Raw genomic sequence first — 18,704 nt, forward strand, 5'->3', positions numbered from 1 at the left:
TTAGGGTATTTTCACACAGAAAGCATATTTATGGCTCACTCTGGTTAGTTTACATTTAAACATTTTTTTAATATAATATCCCGGTACATATATTGAAAATAAATATAATATTTAGAATTATTCATTCTATCCAAATAAAACAAACTGTGAAAGAAGGATACATTTTTATTTTCCCAATAAATTATTAAGCTGTTTGACTTCTGAGTGATAAATATACATATTTATACAGCATTATGGGCAGGCAGATGAAGCATTGGGTCTAGTAAGGTTAAGACATTTGGGGTAAGACATTTTATATATTGATTGGCATTTCCAGTTGGTCTTTTGGCATTACTTTATCACAGTATTTATATTTTTAAGCTATTAGTACAGGCTCATTTACATGGTCCTAGACGAGGTTTTCTTTCTATTTTTTTGCCCAAAAACATGAATGGATCTCAGTAGGCAGATAAATGAGTACCTTCCCCAAAAAAAATGGATTTGCTGTCTTCTCTCTGCTGGAATCCATTCCCCAATTTTGTCCAGATAAAATATAACTATATACCAAAACAATGAGCCATAAAGCTGTGAATTCTGCTACTTAAAGGGTAACTAAACTTTTAAAAAACTTCTGACTTGTCATAGTGACATGTCAGAAATTTTGATCGGTGGGCGTCTAAGTACTGAGACCCCCATCGATCGCTAAAACGAATTGTCAGAAGCGCTCAGGTGAACGCTGAGCCGCTTCATTTCTGTTCGTCTTTTGTCGGAAAGCCGAGCAATTGGTATACGGGCTCAATAGTAAGTATGTAGGCCCGTACACCAAGTGCTCGGCTTTCCGAGAAAAGCAGATCAGAAACGAAGCAGTACAGCGTTCACCTGAGCACTTCTGACACTTTATTTTAGCAATTGGTGGGGGTCTCAGTGCTCGAACCCCCACCGATCAAAACTTCTGACATGTCACTATGACATGTCAGAAGTTTTTTGAAAAGTTTAGTTACCCTTTAAATGCAGATCCCTAATCTGACCTACATAAACTCCTAATTTAAAGGCAACACATTCTTTACTGGCAAAAGAATGAAGACCTTCATGGCTGCCTAGAAACATTTCCTGCCATCAGAGCTGACAACACCAGATCTCCACGCTGTTCAATAGACCAACTTGGTTACCTTCATAACTATGGAAATGCGGATAATCGGTTGCTGGCATACCCCCTGGACTTCTACCAACTGGACTATTCATAAGATCAGACAACAGAGGCCAGTGTCCCTCAAGACTGAAGCAGAATTTCAATGGTAAGAAATGGCTACAAAGTTCTTGTTTTTTTGTTTGTTTTTTTCAACATGAGGGTGGTTCAGGGATTGAAATATTAGCAGAATGTATTTAGTAAATAAAAAAAAAGTCTGCTTTTTTCAAGCATCAGCACGACTCTTACGAGTGGGTTATGTCTGGCATTGCAGTTCAGCCACATTCTCTTAAATGGGGCTGAGCTACAATACCAGACACAGTTCTTTTTTCAAATCTCATAAAAATACATTAACCCATTAGTGACCAGTCTATTTTGGGCCAGACAAGTAAAATTTTGGGTTACGTATAATTTATTGATTAACTTTTAATCAGTTTTTTGGGGGGGTAATGGAAATTAACCAAAATTCTGCCATTAGGTTTTGCATTTTAAATTTACAACATTTATTGTGTGGTGCAAATAACATTCTGTAATAACTTTTAAAAAAGGATTAGGTTTCGTTCACATCTGTGTCAGGGCTTCATTCCAACGTTCCGTCGGAGCTTTCCATCAGAACGGAGCCCTGACTGACAAACACGGAAACCATAGGTTTCCGTTTCCATCACAATAATACAGTCGACATCACCATAATACAGTCGACTACGCTCAAAACTACGGAATCCTTCCACAATGGAGACAAACGGAAACCATTGGCACCGGATCCGTCACCATTGAAATCTATGGTTTTCGTTTGTGTCAGTCAGGGCTCCGTTCTGACGGAAAGCTCAGACGGAACTTTGGAACGGAGCCCTGAAGCAGATGTGAACAAAGCCTTAGCTGTTGTGTCCTCATTTTCTAAGAGCCATAACTTTTTTTTTTTTTTTGCCAACATAGCTGAATGAGGGTTTTTTTATTTGGGGGCGACTCGTAGTTGTATTGGTACTATTTTTTATCGCTTTTTATTGAATTTTTTTTAAAGGCAGGATAAACAGAAAAAAGCAATCCTGACATTTTATTTAATTTTATTTTTTACGGCAATCGCTGTGCAGACTAGATAATATAACAGTTTAATATTTCAGTTCATTGCATACATCGCGATGACAATTTTGTGTACCTTTTTAATTTATTTTAAAAAAGTGGGTTTTTAATTTTTCTTACTTGGGATTTTTCATTTGTTTATTATTCATTTTATTAAACTATTTTTTACCTTTTTTGTCCCACTATGGGACTTCACTATGCGATCGTTTGAAGGGACTTTTAAAAACATTGCATTGCAGTGTATTATGCCTGTGAGTTTAAAACTGACAGGCATTCTATTAGGCCCTACTGCCCGCAATCGCGTCACGGGGTAGCCAATGGAGTGACACAGGGAGCCCCCTCCCCCTGAAATCACTTAGATGCCGTGGTCCCTTTTTACCGTGACATCTAAGGGATTAAAAAGCTAGATTCAAAAGGTAACTCCATTTCCGGCTGTTAGAGCAGGAGCCCGGCTGTGTTTAGAAAAGGCGGTGCTGTGGCAAAAGCACCCCTGATGAAGCCGTACCAATGGCGATATGCCCCACTTTTGCCCTGGCAGGACCTGGCCTTTAATTCCGCCAGTATGGTGTGGTAATCACATATTTTCCTATCTTGCACACCAGTGGCGGACACAGACTGCAAAAGGCCCCTGTGCAGATAATGTGCCAGGGCCCCCCCGCCCCCCCCCCCCCCCAATACCGACAAAGTTACCTAAACATATATATGCATATAAAAATAAACCTTACTAATAAAAATTATGAAGGAAGATTTATATTGTACATTTTATTACCAGTTTAGAACACAAGTAACACATTTTTTTCCGGGTTAAATTCTTATCTAAACTAAGTCCCTAAATGTGGGCAAAGAAAATGAAAAACCTATACTCACCTCCTCCGGCGCCTCCGTTCCCCCTCCGCAGCCCCTATCCCTTTCTGTGTTTACAAAGCTGCTGTGGTGACGCGCGGTCGATGGCACATGACCGCTGCAGCCAATCAATGCCCTCAACAGCGATTTGCTGTGGAACTACTGTCCTCAGCAGCACACCAATGAGGAGTTATTGGCAGCAGCGGTCACGTGCCATCGGCAGCGCGTCACCAGTGCAGCCTTGTACACTTGTAACACAGACCGAGACAGGAGGATGGGGGCTGCGGCGGGTGAACGGAGGCGAGGGAGGAGGTGAGTATAGTTTTTTTATTTTCTTTGCCCACATTTAGAGACTTAGGTTAAATTGAATCATTGAATATAACACAAAGCACTCATGCAACTGAGATGCAATAATTTAGATGATCTTATCATGCTTAGCTTACTGCACTGTTACCTATCAAGCAGGACTGAATCTCAAGATATCTACAGAGGGGGCTGTATGGCGTTATCTACAGGGGGGACTGTATGGCGCTATCAACAGAGGGGGCTGTATGGCGTTATCTACAGGGGGGACTGTATGGCGCTATCTACAGAGGGGTCTGTATGGCGCTATCTACAGGGGGGTCTGTATGGCGCTATCTACAGGGGGGACTGTATGGCGCTATCTACAGGGGGGACTGTATGGCGCTATCTACAGGGGGGACTGTATGGCGCTATCTACAGGGGGGACTGTATGGCGCTATCTACAGGGGGGACTGTATGGCGCTATCTACAGAGGGGGCTGTATGGCGTTATCTACAGGGGGGCTGTATGGCGTTATCTACAGGGGGCTGTATGGTGTTATCTACAGGGGGGACTTTATGGCGTTATCTACAGTGGGGTCTGTATGGCGTTATCTACAGGGGTTCTGTATGGCGTTCCCTACAGGGGGGGTCTGTAGGGAAAGTCATACAGCCCCCCCCTGTAGGGAACGCCATACAGACCCCCCTTTAGGGAACGCCATACAGACCCCCCTGTAGGGAACGCTATACAGCCCCCCCTGTAGGGAACGCTATACAGCCCCCCCTGTAGGGAACGCCTTACAGCCCCCCCCTGTAGGGAACGCTATACAGCCCCCCCCTGTAGGGAACGCCATACACCCCCAATCACTCAAAAAAATGCGACCTACAGTGTGAAAAGACAAAAGACATGTATCCCCTATCCACAGGATAGGGGATACATGTGTGATCGCTGGCATTGATAGGGAGAGCGGGGGACCGAAAGTCCCCCGAAGTTCTCCATCACTCACCTCTGACTTCCGGTGTCTGCGCAGCTCAAGTGTGACCGGCGCTCCATTCATTTCTACGGAGCTGCCGACACAGACCCCGGAAGTCCGAGGTTTGTGATGGAGAACTTCAGGGGACTTTCGGTCCCCCGTTCTCCCTATCAATGCCAGCGATCACACACGTATCCCCTATCCTGTGGATAGGGGATACATGTCTTATGTTTAATGGCAGAGCGGGGAGATACTCCCTGCTCTGCCGTAGTGTTCCGTGGCATCGCGCTGTAGCAGCCATAGCGGCAGCTAGCGGAGATTCCGGCCAAGGTGGGGGCCCGTGCCGGCAGGTGACGCGGGCCCCCTCATGCCGCGGCCCCGTAGCAGCCGCTACGGCTGCTATAGCAGTAGTTACGCCCCTGTGTTAGGGGGAGTTCACACTGAGGTTTTTTTCGCGAAAAACGTCAGAAAGTGCCTCCCATTGAAATCCATGAAATTTTTCCTGCGAGCAGTAAAAACCGCATGCGGGAAAAAGAAGCGCAATGCCCTTTCTTCGGGCGTTTCTGTCTCTGACTTCCCATTGACAACAATGGCAGGCAGAAAATGCGTTTTTTGCTGCGTTTCCCTGCCCACGGCCCGATGGCCGAAAAACGCCACAAAAAAACGCAATGAAAAACGCGGGAAGTGTTCTACCGGCAGGTCAAAATATGCCTCAAAATTCCGGAAGGAATTATGAGGCAGATTTTTCTACATAAAAACTTCTCCCTTCTGACATGAACTTTTTAACTTCATCTACCTGTCCTCTGCAGTCTGCACGTCCTCCACTCGTCCTGTGTCTGTCCTCCGCTCATCCTATGAGTTCTCCGGCAGTCCTGACTGTACTGTCCAGCCGCCCGAAGTCTTACGTCGCACCGCCCCCTGTCCTCTCCCCTGCCTGAGCGCTCCTCCTACCACCAGCATCGCCGTCCTGTCCTATTCATCTGTGCCAGATTGGCAGTGCAGTGTAGCGGCTATCACCGGGCCCGGGCACCCGCCCCCTCCCTCCCGATTGGTAGTGCAGTGTGGCGGCTATCACCGGGCCCCCGCCCCCTCCCTCCCCTCATGCCTAGTGTTGTGATGCTACTAGGCATGAGGGGGCCCGTGCCGCCAGGCCTGGTACATAAAATGTAATGTGCCTGTCAGGGCGACACGGGCCCCCCCATGCCGCGGGCCCCGTAGCAGCTGCTACGGCTGCTACTGTGGTAGTTACGCCACTGAACGGGCCCCCTTCCCACGCGGGGCCCTTGTGCAGCTGCACCGGCTGCACATGCGGTATGTCCGCCCCTGTTGCACACTGTCTTTATTTATTTGCATTGTCTTTGCTTTTTATATTTGACATAGCATTTTCATTCATTCAAATGCAGATTTTTCCTTTCTTTTAAGTGACATTTTTCCTGTTAGGGTATGTTCACACGGCCTATTTTCGGCTGTTTTTCGGGCTGTAAATGTTCCGACGGAGCGTTTTTAGCGGTGTTCTTTTATGCGTAAAAAACGGCCGCGAAAAATAAGTGCAGGACACTTCTTTGGATGTTTTTGGAGCCGTTTTCCATAGACTCTATTAAAAAAAACTCCAAAAACGGCCATAAAAACACCGCAAAAAACGCCACGCAAAACGCAGCGAAAATTGTGAGTGGCACAAAAAACTTCTGAAAATCAGGAGCTGATTTTTCTGGAAAACAGCTCCGTATTTTGAGTCGTTTTTGACTCTGCGTGTGAACATACCCTTCAAATTCTTATAGGGCAAAAGTGGGGGTCCCTTTGACATACATTCAGACCAGGGACACGTGCTCTCTTTTTTTTCTTCGATTTTAATTGTTTTTAGATGGTTTTTTTCCTTTTGAGTACTGCTGTGCTCATTGATTGAACTTTTTCATGTATATTGTAATAAAGTAACTTAAATTTTTTGTATGTGCAACTCTAATAGCATTTGTCTTTCCTCTCTTTTCGTGCAAAAGTACCCCTAATGACCGCTGTGAATAAGCATATCGGCTGTCATTAAGGGGTTAAGTGATGAAAGATCATGTGCTTGTTTTGAAACAGATGCAAGTGAGAATAATTGTCACAGCTGTGGGGTATGTGGACCCACTAGGCTGCTCCGCCGTAGCGGAGTACTAGCTGGCCAAACTACAGTAAGTGAAAGTCTATAGAACTTGAGTACCTGTATAGAAGAAAAGAAGAAATGATCCAGCGCTGAGTCGTACTTTGGATTTAAAAAGGAAGCAGTATTCCCACCTTTATTGGGGTATTGAAATAAAATTGAAGGGAGACGCAGTCCCAAGACGTGTGCGGATAGTAGGCGGTTTGCCCTGGCCTACGCGTTTCAAGCACGAGCTGTGCTCTTACTCATGGCAAAAAGAATGTGAACATTAATCCATTAGTGACCAGTCTATTTTGGGCCAGACAAGTAAAATTTTGGGTTACGTATAATTTATTGATTAACTTTTAATCAGTTTTTTTGGGGGGGTAATGGAAATAAACCAAAATTCTGCCATTAGGTTTTGCATTTTAAATTTACAACATTTATTGTGTGGTGCAAATAACATTCTGTAATAACTTTTAAAAAAGGATTAGGTTTCGTTCACATCTGTGTCAGGGCTTCATTCCAACGTTCCGTCGGAGCTTTCCATCAGAACGGAGCCCTGACTGACAAACACGGAAACCATAGGTTTCCGTTTCCATCACAATAATACAGTCGACATCACCATAATACAGTCGACTACGCTCAAAACTACGGAATCCTTGCACAATGGAGACAAACGGAAACCATTGGCACCGGATCCGTCACCATTGAAATCTATGGTTTTCGTTTGTGTCAGTCAGGGTTCCGTTCTGACGGAAAGCTCAGACGGAACTTCGGAACGGAGCCCTGACGCAGATGTGAACAAAGCCTTAGCTTTTGTGTCCTCATTTTCTAAGAGCCATAACTGGGAATACTGCTTCCTTTTTAAATCCAAAGTACGACTCAGCGCTGGATCATTTCTTCTTTTCTTCTATTTGCACACCGCAAGCCGTAGCGGGGATTCGAGCGGAGAGTCTGGAGACGCATCAAACTGGTGAGCTGGAGGTTTCCTCCCTTCTTTACTGTTACCTGTATAGAAGTTCTGATAGACACGTGGCGTAGCAGACACTTTGGCACAGCAGATGACACTTGGCATGGCAGATGACACTGGTATGGCAGATGACACATAGTACAGAGGATGAATTCAACTCCAACACTCGCTCAAGAACAAACACAATTACGGGATATGGGATACAGGATACGGGAACACTGGATAATGGTTACAACTAAGGGACCATTTGCAATAACGAACATGGGTAGACACAACAACGCTCAGGCAAGGAGGGAGAGGGCAGAGTCCTTTTTATAGTCCAGGGTGATCTGGGGATTGGGTAGGGAACAATTTACTGGTGCGTGTTGCTGGCCCTTTAAGGCTGGGGATGAGCGCGCGCACCCTAAAAGCAATAGCAGAGCAGTACAGTCACGTGAGCTGGTGTCTCCTGGGAGGGAGATGCCGGTAAGCCTTCAGTGTCCTGCGGTCGCGGCTGCCAGTGAGTACAGCGTGCCGGTGGTCAGTGACCGTGGGCACAACAATAATTAATTCTAAATAATAATTAAGATGATGAAGAGCATTGATCATCCGATATTATAAAACAACATTATTTTCAGTTAAATGTATATGGTACATATCAAGCCTAACATAAAACTACAAAATAAACTTCATGGCAGTAAACATAAATAATATGTCTACGAATCATAGAAAAATTAGAAAACAATTAGCTACAAATCTTCCCTGTTGAACATGGGAGAATCAATAACAAATAGTGACAATCCATTATGCATTGAAACAATGCGAATACTGTATTTGAGTAAGTTATGAGATTATTTTCTGTCTCCAAAGGTTGCAATAAAACTAGGTCCACTCCACTACAATTCTGATTCATCAGTGACATAAATCTCACCATAGATGACTAAAAAACACAAACATGAAATTGGTTACATTATGGATCACTTAGGATAAGCATCAGCAGGTTGCCAGGCTGCCATCACACAGTGAGGAATTATGGATGGAACCCACAGTAGTATTGCCAGTCACCCCTTTAAAGAAACAGGGAGGGCCTGACACTCAGTTTATTGGGGCAAGAAGTAATAATTTGAATAAACAAGACTAGGCAAGGGCATTGGAAATAAATGCACAGCATGCTCCATCGGGTTTTGATTCATGGATGCAAGCAAGGTGTGCACCTAATCAAAATTATACAGTTTATAACACCTAGGCCTAACAAAAAACACCTTTGTATATGCATCCAAGAAAAAAAGTTATATAATATTAAATAATTTTATATGCCTACGAAGATATGTTAACTGCTACACAGGAAGTGCCGTAATGTGCTAACATGCATTATTATGCATATCAGCATGTTTAGAGTTTGTATCCCCTGATGATCATCCAGAATATGAAAGAAATACATTTTCTTTAAATATTTGTAATTATTTATATTAGTACAATGTGTACTGTGTTATGCTGTATGTTCACAGTGGAAAAATATGTTATATTATGTCATGGCTACTTGACGTTCAGTTGAATTGTGCAAAGTTATTTATTACATGGAGACCACCCACGTGTACAAGCATAAGGAAGGGGACGTGTCTTACAGAAACATCATGTGCTGGAAGATCTCTGTCAGAGGGAGGTTTCAGCTTTCTCTGTTTATAACACAGTCAGGAATGGAAATTTATAATAAAGAAGGACAAAAAGCCCATGTGACGACTACGGAACAGTGAGCAGTGTGTATTCATTCCCATGTTGAGCTCGATTGTAGCCTAACTTTTTTCTTGGTATCATGAATCCCTACAGAATCAAATTAAAAAAAGGTGTGTAATACAGATGCATATTTTATTGTGTATTAGAGATTGTTTTCAATATGGAGAAAAACGAAAAAATAGACATAAAAAAACAAAACCATGGAAACAAGAGAGAGCTTAAACACTAAACTACTGACTCAAAACTGGCCTAGACACTGAGCTAGATGCAGACAAAGCATTTATATTCCCCATTTAGCGCTATATTTTAGTGTTTATTTTATTATGGTCGTGTGCATAAGGCCTTAGGGCAGATACAGACGAACGTTGCGTTTTTGCGCGCGCAAACAACGCGGCGTTTTGCGCGCGCAAAAACCATTTGACAGCTGCGTGTGTCATCCGTGTATGATGCGCGGCTGCGTGATTTTCGCGCAGCCGCCATCATAGAGATGAGGCTAGTCGACGGCCGTCACTGTCCAAGGTGCTGAAAGAACTAACTCTTTCAGCACCCTCGACAGTGAATGCCGAACACAATATCGAAAAACCTGTTGAAAAAAAAGAAAAAGTTCATACTTACCGAGAACTTCCCGGCCGTTGCCATGGTGATGCGTCCTTGGTGACGCGTCCTTGGTGACGCGCCTCTCGATATCGGGCCCCACCTCCCTGGATGACGCGCCAGTCCATGTGACCGCTGCAGCCTGTGCTTGGCCTGTGATTGGCTGGAGCTGTCACTTGGCCTGAATTGTCATCCCGGGAGGTCAGACTGGAGGAAGACGCCGGGAGTTATCGGTAAGTCAGAACTTCGTTTTTTTTTCTACAGGTTCATGTATATTGGGATCGGAAGTCACTGTCCATGGTGCTGAAACAGTTTAACTCTTTCAGCACCATGGACAGTGACTATCTCCTGACGTCACGTACCGATAATTTTTTTGCCGGGTTCGGCCAAAACGAGTTCGGCCGAACCCGGTGAATTTCGGTTCGCTTGTCCGGCTTCGCTCATCGCAAAGACACTCCGTTTGGATGTTCGGAAACAGAAAAGCACGTGGTGCTTTTCTGTTTACATTCATCCTTTTGACAGCTGGTGCGCTGTTTCAGTCGGTTCGCACGGAAGTGCTTCCGTTCAACCTGCGTGGTTTTCACGCACCCATTGACTTCAATGGGTGCGTGATGCGCGAAATACGCAGAGTTATTGAACCTGTCGTACTTTTTGCGCAGCAGACAAACGCTGCGCAAAAAGCACGGACTGTCTGTACTGCCCCATAGACTTGTATTGGTCCATGCGTGCCGCGTGAAAACCACGCGGCCCGCACGGACCGAATACACGCTCGTGTGAATCCCCCCTTACTCTGTAGAGAAAGGCTTTATCACAATTTAGATTTAGAAACCACAATTTAGATTTAGAAACCACAGCTTACACCCTATTAGCAAATAACATGCTTTTCTGTAACTTATTTTATACATCTAAAAATATTTGTGTGAAGGTTGGTAAAAAATTGTGATATTGTAACATACTCAACTCCTCACGTTCCAGCGCCATCTGTTAGTCCATCCAGTTGCCGCAATGAGACTTGCTACAGGGCTGTCGGGATGACGGGCAGCGCATGCACAGATTGGTCATCCGGCCAATCAGAGAACTGGGCTCCGTATTTAAAATAGTGATACACTGGCTTATTGCCAGTTATAGGTGGGAATAGGTGTAAATTTCCTTGGTAGGCTTGTGCTACCCTTCTTTTTTCAGCTATTGTATTTTGACCCCTGATTTGACCCAGCATGTTGACTCCTATTCTGCTTCGCTCTCTACTGTTCACATACCTGGCTCTGCTTAAACACCATTATCAAATTCTTAGCTCGTCTGACTACTCTGCTGAACTTCCCGCTAAGTATGCCTTTAATTTGGGTGCTGATAGTTGGTCCATAAATACATGAAAAATAAGCCTGTCGCTTGTTCTACACATGGTTTAGTAGGACATTGTCAGCAATAGGGCATTCCTGCTAAGCAGCAAACTCTTATGGCACTTGATTAATATCTACAGTCCACAGGGCCTACAGTACATGGACAGGGATAAGCAATCTTACATTAGGTGTAAGAGGAGGTAGAGTAAGAAATAAATATATATAAATATATATAAATATATATATATATATAAATATATATATATATATATATATATATATATATATATATATATATATATATATATATATATATATATATATATATATATATATATATATATATATATATATATATATGTAAAAAACAATAATATAGTACCCTTAGCCGGAATTGCAGGGGAACAAACAGCTTGTTCTCAGGAAGGTTCCTGGGAGCTGAACCTTGATCAGCCGCAATTTCGGAGACTAAGTCAGAATCAACAAAGGATATGATTATACCTGGGGGCAAAACACAAGCAGGATCTTCCTCCGAAGGAGGGTTGGCCATGAAGCTACGCGACAGTGCATCAGCTTTAATATTTTTAGACCCAGCCCTATTGGTGACCACAAAGTTTAATCTAGTAAAAAACAACGCCCTTCGAGCTTGTCTCGGGTTTCGTCTCCGGGCAGATTCTAGGAAAACCAGATTCTTGTGGTCGGTAAGGACAGTTACCTAGTGCCTAGCCCCCTCCAAGAAGTGGCGCCACTCTTCCAATGCCCATTTGATAGCCAAGAGTTTGCGGTTGCCCACGTCATAGTTACTCTCAGTGGGCGAGAACTTCCTGGAGAAGTAGGCACAGGGACGGAGATGGATGAGGGACCTGGCACCCTGGGACAAGACAGCACCCACTCCCACCTCGGAGGCGTCAAACTCCACGATGAATGGCTCCATTTGGTTAGGCTGAATCAGCACTGGGGCAGAGATAAAGCACTTCTTAAGGATCTCAAAAGCCTGGACCGCCTCCGGAGGCCAGTGGAGGAGATCAGCACCCTTGCGAATAAGATCCGTAAGAGGCTTAGTGATGACCGAGAAGTTATAAATAAAGCAATAAATCTCCTGTAATAATTAGCAAACCCCAGGAAGCACTGTAACGCCTTCAGGGAGGCAGGTTAGACCCATTCAGCCACAGCCTGAACCTTGGCAGGGTCCATGCGGAATTCATTAGGAGTGAGGATTTGACCCAAAAATGATATCTCCTGCACCCCAAACACACATTTTTCGGATTTAGCAAAGAGTTTGTTTTCCCAAAGGGCCTGGAGCACCTTCCTGACATGCTCAATGTGGGAGGACCAGTCCTTGGAAAATACAAGTATGTCATCAAGGTACACTACAAGAAATACCCCCAGGTAGTCTCTTAAAATCTCATTTATGAAATTCTGGAAGACCGCGGGAGCATTACACAACCAAAGGGCATGACGAGGTATTCGAAATGACCTTCGGGCGTGTTAAACGCAGTCTTCCACTCATCCCCTTCTCTGATTCGGATAAGGTTATAAGCCCCCCGAAGGTCAAACTTAGAGAACCATTGGGCCCCCTGAACCTGATTGAAGAGATCAGGAATCAAAGGAAGGGGATACTGGTTCCTTACAGTGACCTTATTCAAGTTTCGGTAATCGATGCACGGCCTAAGACCACCATCCTTCTTCCCTACGAAGAAGAAGCCAGCACCTAACGGAGAAGTAGAGGGGCGAATGTAACCCTTGGCCAGGCTTTGCTGGATATATTCTCTCATGGCTTCATGTTCGGGACAAGAGAGATTAAATATCCTACCTTTAGGGAGCTTAGCTCCTGGTACCATATCGATTGCGCAATCGTATTCTCTACGAAGAGGTAACACTTCGGAGGCCTTTTTAGAAAAAACATCAGCGAAGTCCTGGATAAACTCAGGTAGAGTGTTCACCTCCTCAGGGAGAGAAATAAAATTAACAGAAAAACAGGATGTCATGCATTCATTAACCCATTTGGTAAGATCCCCAGTATTCCAGTTAAACGTGGGATTATGCATCTGCAACCAGGGAAGGCCTAAAACCAAATCGGACGATAATCCCTGCATCACCACTACAGAGCACTGCTCCAAATGAATGGAGCCAACAATGAGTTCAAAAACAGGAGTATGCTGCGTAAAATAATCATTAGCAAGTGGAGTGGAGTCGATACCCACTACCGGGACAGGTTTAGGCAAATCAATCAATGGCATAGCTAGAGACATAGCAAATTCCACAGACATTATATTAGCAGAAGACCCTGAGTCCACGAAGGCACTGCCGGTGGCAGACCTACCCTCAAAAGAGACCTGAAAGGGAAGCAAAATCTTATTAGGTTTCATATTTACGGGAAATACCTGTGCGCCCAAGCGACCTCCCCGATGGTCACTTAGGCGCGGAAGTTTTCCGGCTGGAGTATTCTTATGCCTAGGACAGTCGTTCACTTGATGCTTGTCATCCCCACAGTAGAAGCAGAGACCATTCTTCCTGCGGAGTTCTCTATGTTGTTGGGGAGACACGGAGGCCCCGAGTTGCACTGGTTCATCCGAGTTTTTCGTGGAAGAACGAAGCAACAAAACCTCAGGAGCCATCATAAGGGAGCCAGAGGAGAAGGCACAAAAACTTTCAAGTCATCGTTCCCTGAGACGTCGGTACAGACGAGAGAGTCAAAAGAGGGATAACTAACTAATAGGTCTTTCAGGGCGTTCGACAGACCCAATCTAAACTGGCACCTCAAGGCAGGGTCATTCCACCGAGAAGCTACACACCACTTCCTAAAGTCAGAACAGTACTCCTCAACGGGTCTCTTACCCTGACGTAAGGTCACCAGCTGACTCTTGGCAAACGCAGTCTTGTCAGTCTCGTTATAGATGAGCCCGAGAGCAGAAAAAAAAAGGTCAACAGAGGAAAGTTCAGGGGCGTCAGGAGCCAAGGAGAAGGCCCATTCTTGGGGGCCGTCCTGGAGCCGGGACATAATTATACCCACTCGCTGGCTCTCAGAACCTGAGGAGTGGGGCCTTAGACGGAAATAGAGCCTACAACTCTCCTGAAAGGAGAAAAAAGTCTTCCGGTTCCCTGAGAACCGGTCAGGCAACTTGAGGTGGGGTTCAAGAGGTGAGGTGGAGGGCACTACCAGGGTAGCATCACGCTGGTTGCACCTCTGAGCCAGGTCTTGGACCTGTAGGGAGAGACCCTGCATTTGCTGAGCCAGGGCCTCAAGGGGGTCCTTAGTGTGTCAGAGACCAGGGTAGAAAAGGTATATTGGCCTGTGATTATATAATGGCCGGGGTAAGGAGACAGACAGGTGAGCCCTAATCTACCCGCCACTCAGTCCCTGCCTACTTGCACGGCCCATCCTAGGCGACGGCGTACAACTGGGCGACGGTCCCTATGCTCAATAAGTGCACGACAGACAAACAGACGAGGGTACACAGAAGCTAAGGAAAATGGGGCAGTTGCCCACGGCAACACCGTGAGCAACAAGAATAGTGAACGAGCCAAGTCAAACCAGGAGTGTACGAGGTACCAAACGCAGAGCTGGAGAGTAGCCAGTAAAGCCAGGGTTAAATTGAAGCAGAGGTCAATAGTACAAGCAGGAACAGCAGAGTCAGGAAACAGGACAGAATCACAAGCAAAAGAAAAGCAGGAAATGAAGGTATATATAGACCGAGGGCGGGAGCTAGCTCCGTCTGGCCAGGCTGTGATAGGTTCTCCAACTCCTCAGCCTACCAGCCTGATTGGTAGCAGATCGAGTCACTCTATCAGACCTAGGAGCAGATGCAGACTTATTAATCACGGGCGTCGACACAGAAGTGTCTGTGTCTGGTAAATCCTTTACACTCTGGTCCTTTTTTTTGGGAAATACTTTAGTGCGCTTTCTACTACCCTAATAGTTACTAATGTATATGAGAATATATGCAAATGCTGGTAATAATCATATATACAATGAAAATTTTATGAACGTTAACAAATGATTTGCCTCATCTTGTATGGTTTTACAGGAATGAAAAATATGTTTTGACTATAGAAAAGGAAGGCTGTGTGTTTTATGAAATGGATTTTCCAGTCCCATATAATTGATGGCCTATGCTCACACTGCTGGTTCTGTGACTTGTGGACACTTCAATGGGAGGTGGCTGTAATAACATAAACCAGTGCTACAAGCGTGTTGGTGATTTACAGTGTGAGCAGTAGTGAAGCGCTGCGGCCTCTTCAAAACAGCTCTTCGGTGTGGGTGATGGCAGTCGGACCCCCACCGATCAGATATTGAGGGCCTATCCTGAGTATAGGCCATCAATTTTATGCAACTGGAAAACCCCTTTAACTGCCATTCAACTGACCCTAAAACTGGTTCTAGAATTTATTTGTAAAAACAATACTGGGAAACTGCAGTTTTCTAATGTGCATCTATTATCAGAAGAATCACTCCCTCCACAAGTGATCTGATTGTACAGCTGGAAATTCATGTTGCGCACCCCTTCTCTCTGAGCATATTAGCAGACTGTATGTAGACCAATACTTTGATCAGTAGAAAGTGTCTCCTAATTTACCAATCATGCTCCAAATTCTAAAAAACGATTGCTTGCCTGTACACGATCTGGCCAAAAGTATGTGGACACCTCACCATCATACCTATATGAGTTTGTTGGACATCCCATTCCAAACCATGGGTGTTTTTACAGTAATCACCATTGATCACTCTGAGTTGTTTTTCTCGATAACAGAAGTTCTCCAGGACCACAGAAAATTACAAATAAGCCGAGCCGAGAGAGAATACACAACACCATAATGGTGTACAAGAGACTCTGAATGGTTTCAGAATCTTTCTTTATTTAAATACCAGTTAGAGTAACACACATTAACCAATCAGATGATGCCAAGTATACAATGCATATGTCCAATGTTACAAATGAGCATTTGAGCCCATTCAGCAAAAAAGACTGAAAATAAATAGTAACTATTTCATCATCAGCAGCTTGTTGACAGTTTCCAGGTAGAACCAATTTACAGGTAGGAAAATAGGTGAAACATGACATACACTAGATTTAACATTGGTTGACTATTTAGCCAATTTGCATCAAAATGTATGGTATAATGCAACAAATATTCCAGCAAAACAAAAAATGCTCCTATTAATTACATGTAACATAAAACTCGTGAAAAATTGGCCCGAGGTTCTTTCTGTTCTCTGCCTTTTAGCTGAGAATTCCTCCTTTGCTCCGATGCAGAACAATAAATGTTTCATTGGCATTAACAATTTACATGCGTTAGTGTGTGGATGAAAAGCAATCGCTTATTCATTCCTTTCTGTTCCTCTCACTCAGTTATTTATTTGTTTCGTTACACGTTCACTTCTCCGCAGTGAAAATGGCAAATATTTTTAAAAGTCAATTACACTCTTTTTATACTCCGCGCTGCGGCCGTTTAAAGAAGGAAAATAAAATAGCCGAGCAAATAAGTTCTGATAATGGAATTCAAAATGTAATTATGTGGACTCTGAGTCCGACAAGTTCTGTCAGTACTGTCAGTATGTACTGTGAATAAAATGGGTTCTTCCATAACAGAATTTGACTAAATGCAAATTTACTATAAGAGGTAAATTCTTTAGGATCAGAGCGTGCCAGTCTGGGAAAATCGATCAGAGCCTCCCAGTGAAGAAAGTCGCTTCCTAAACAGTGCTATTATGCTCCATTCATCTGACAAGTACTGTACACTACTAGTACAACGCCTATGCCATTGAGTTAAAGTGTATGCAGGGGTATGATCCGGCCGGTTCGCCCCGGTTTCCCCGAACCGGTTGTTAAAATTACAGCCGGTTTGCAGAACCGGGTGAAGCAGGAAGCCGGAACCGGTCCCTTGCCCTCAATTGTATTTGCATCCTTAGGACACGGATACAATTGACTTCACTAGCGCAGCCCTTGCGAGGCACATGACGCATCGCCGTTCGGCACTTTAGTGATGATGCAGTCGGCACTGCATCGTTCTGCTGGAGGAGGACTGGCGTTGCTGGAGGATGGAGCTGGAATGGGACAGGTAAGAAATTATTATTTTTTCCTTCTACCGTGGGCAACGTTGTATATAGTCCCCAGTAGCTACAGGGGCCTATATAGGGAACAGTAACTACAGGTGACTATATAGGAAACAGTAGCTACAGAGGACTATATAGGGAACAGTAGCTACAGGGAACTATATAGGGAGCAGTAGCTACAGGGGACTATATAGGGAACAGTTGCTACAGGGGACTATATAGGGAACAGTAGCTACAGGGGACTATATAGGGAACAGTAGCTACAGGGTACTATATAGGGAACAGTAGCTACAGGGGACTATATAGGGAACAGTTGCTACAGGGAACTATATAGGGAACAGTAACTACAGGTGACTATATAGGAAACAGTAGCTACAGAGGACTATATAGGGAACAGTAGCTACAGGGAACTATATAGGGAGCAGTAGCTACAGGGGACTATATAGGGAACAGTTGCTACAGGGGACTATATAGGGAACAGTAGCTACAGGGGACTATATAGGGAACAGTTGCTACAGGGGACTATATAGGGAACAGTAGCTACAGGGGACTATACAGGGAACAGTAGCTACAGGGGACTATATAGGGAACAGTAGCTACAGAGGACTATATAGGGAACAGTAGCTACAGGGAACTATATAGGGAACAGTAGCTACAGGGGACTATATAGGGAACAGTAACTACAGGTGACTATATAGGAAACAGTAGCTACAGAGGACTATATAGGGAACAGTAGCTACAGGGAACTATATAGGGAGCAGTAGCTACAGGGGACTATATAGGGAACAGTTGCTACAGGGGACTATATAGGGAACAGTAGCTACAGGGGACTATATAGGGAACAGTAGCTACAGGTGACTATATAGGAAACAGTAGCTACAGAGGACTATATAGGGAACAGTAGCTACAGGGAACTATATAGGGAACAGTAGCTACAGGGGACTATATAGGGAACAGTTGCTACAGGGGACTATATAGGGAACAGTAGCTACAGGGGACTATATAGGGAACAGTAGCTACAGGGTACTATATAGGGAACAGTAGCTACAGGGGACTATATAGGGAACAGTTGCTACAGGGGACTATATAGGGAACAGTAACTACAGGTGACTATATAGGAAACAGTAGCTACAGAGGACTATATAGGGAACAGTAGCTACAGGGAACTATATAGGGAGCAGTAGCTACAGGGGACTATATAGGGAACAGTTGCTACAGGGGACTATATAGGGAACAGTAGCTACAGGGGACTATACAGGGAACAGTAGCTACAGGGGACTATATAGGGAACAGTAATGACAGGGGACTATACATAGGTAACAGTAACTACAGGGGACTATATAGGGAACTAACTACAGTCGACTATATAGGGAGCACTAACTAGAGTGGACTATATAGGGAACACTTACTACAGGGGACTATATAGGGGCCCTTATCTACAGGGAACGCCTTAGGGGGCCCTATCTACAGGGAACGCCACAGAGGGCTCTATCTACAGGGAACGCCACAGGGGGCTCTACATACAGGGAACGCCACAGGGGGCCCCATCTACAGGGGGACCTATACAGGGAATGCT

This window comes from Rhinoderma darwinii, chromosome 7, assembly GCF_050947455.1.
Source record: "Rhinoderma darwinii isolate aRhiDar2 chromosome 7, aRhiDar2.hap1, whole genome shotgun sequence".
In the NCBI taxonomy this organism is placed as follows: Eukaryota; Metazoa; Chordata; class Amphibia; order Anura; family Rhinodermatidae; genus Rhinoderma; species Rhinoderma darwinii.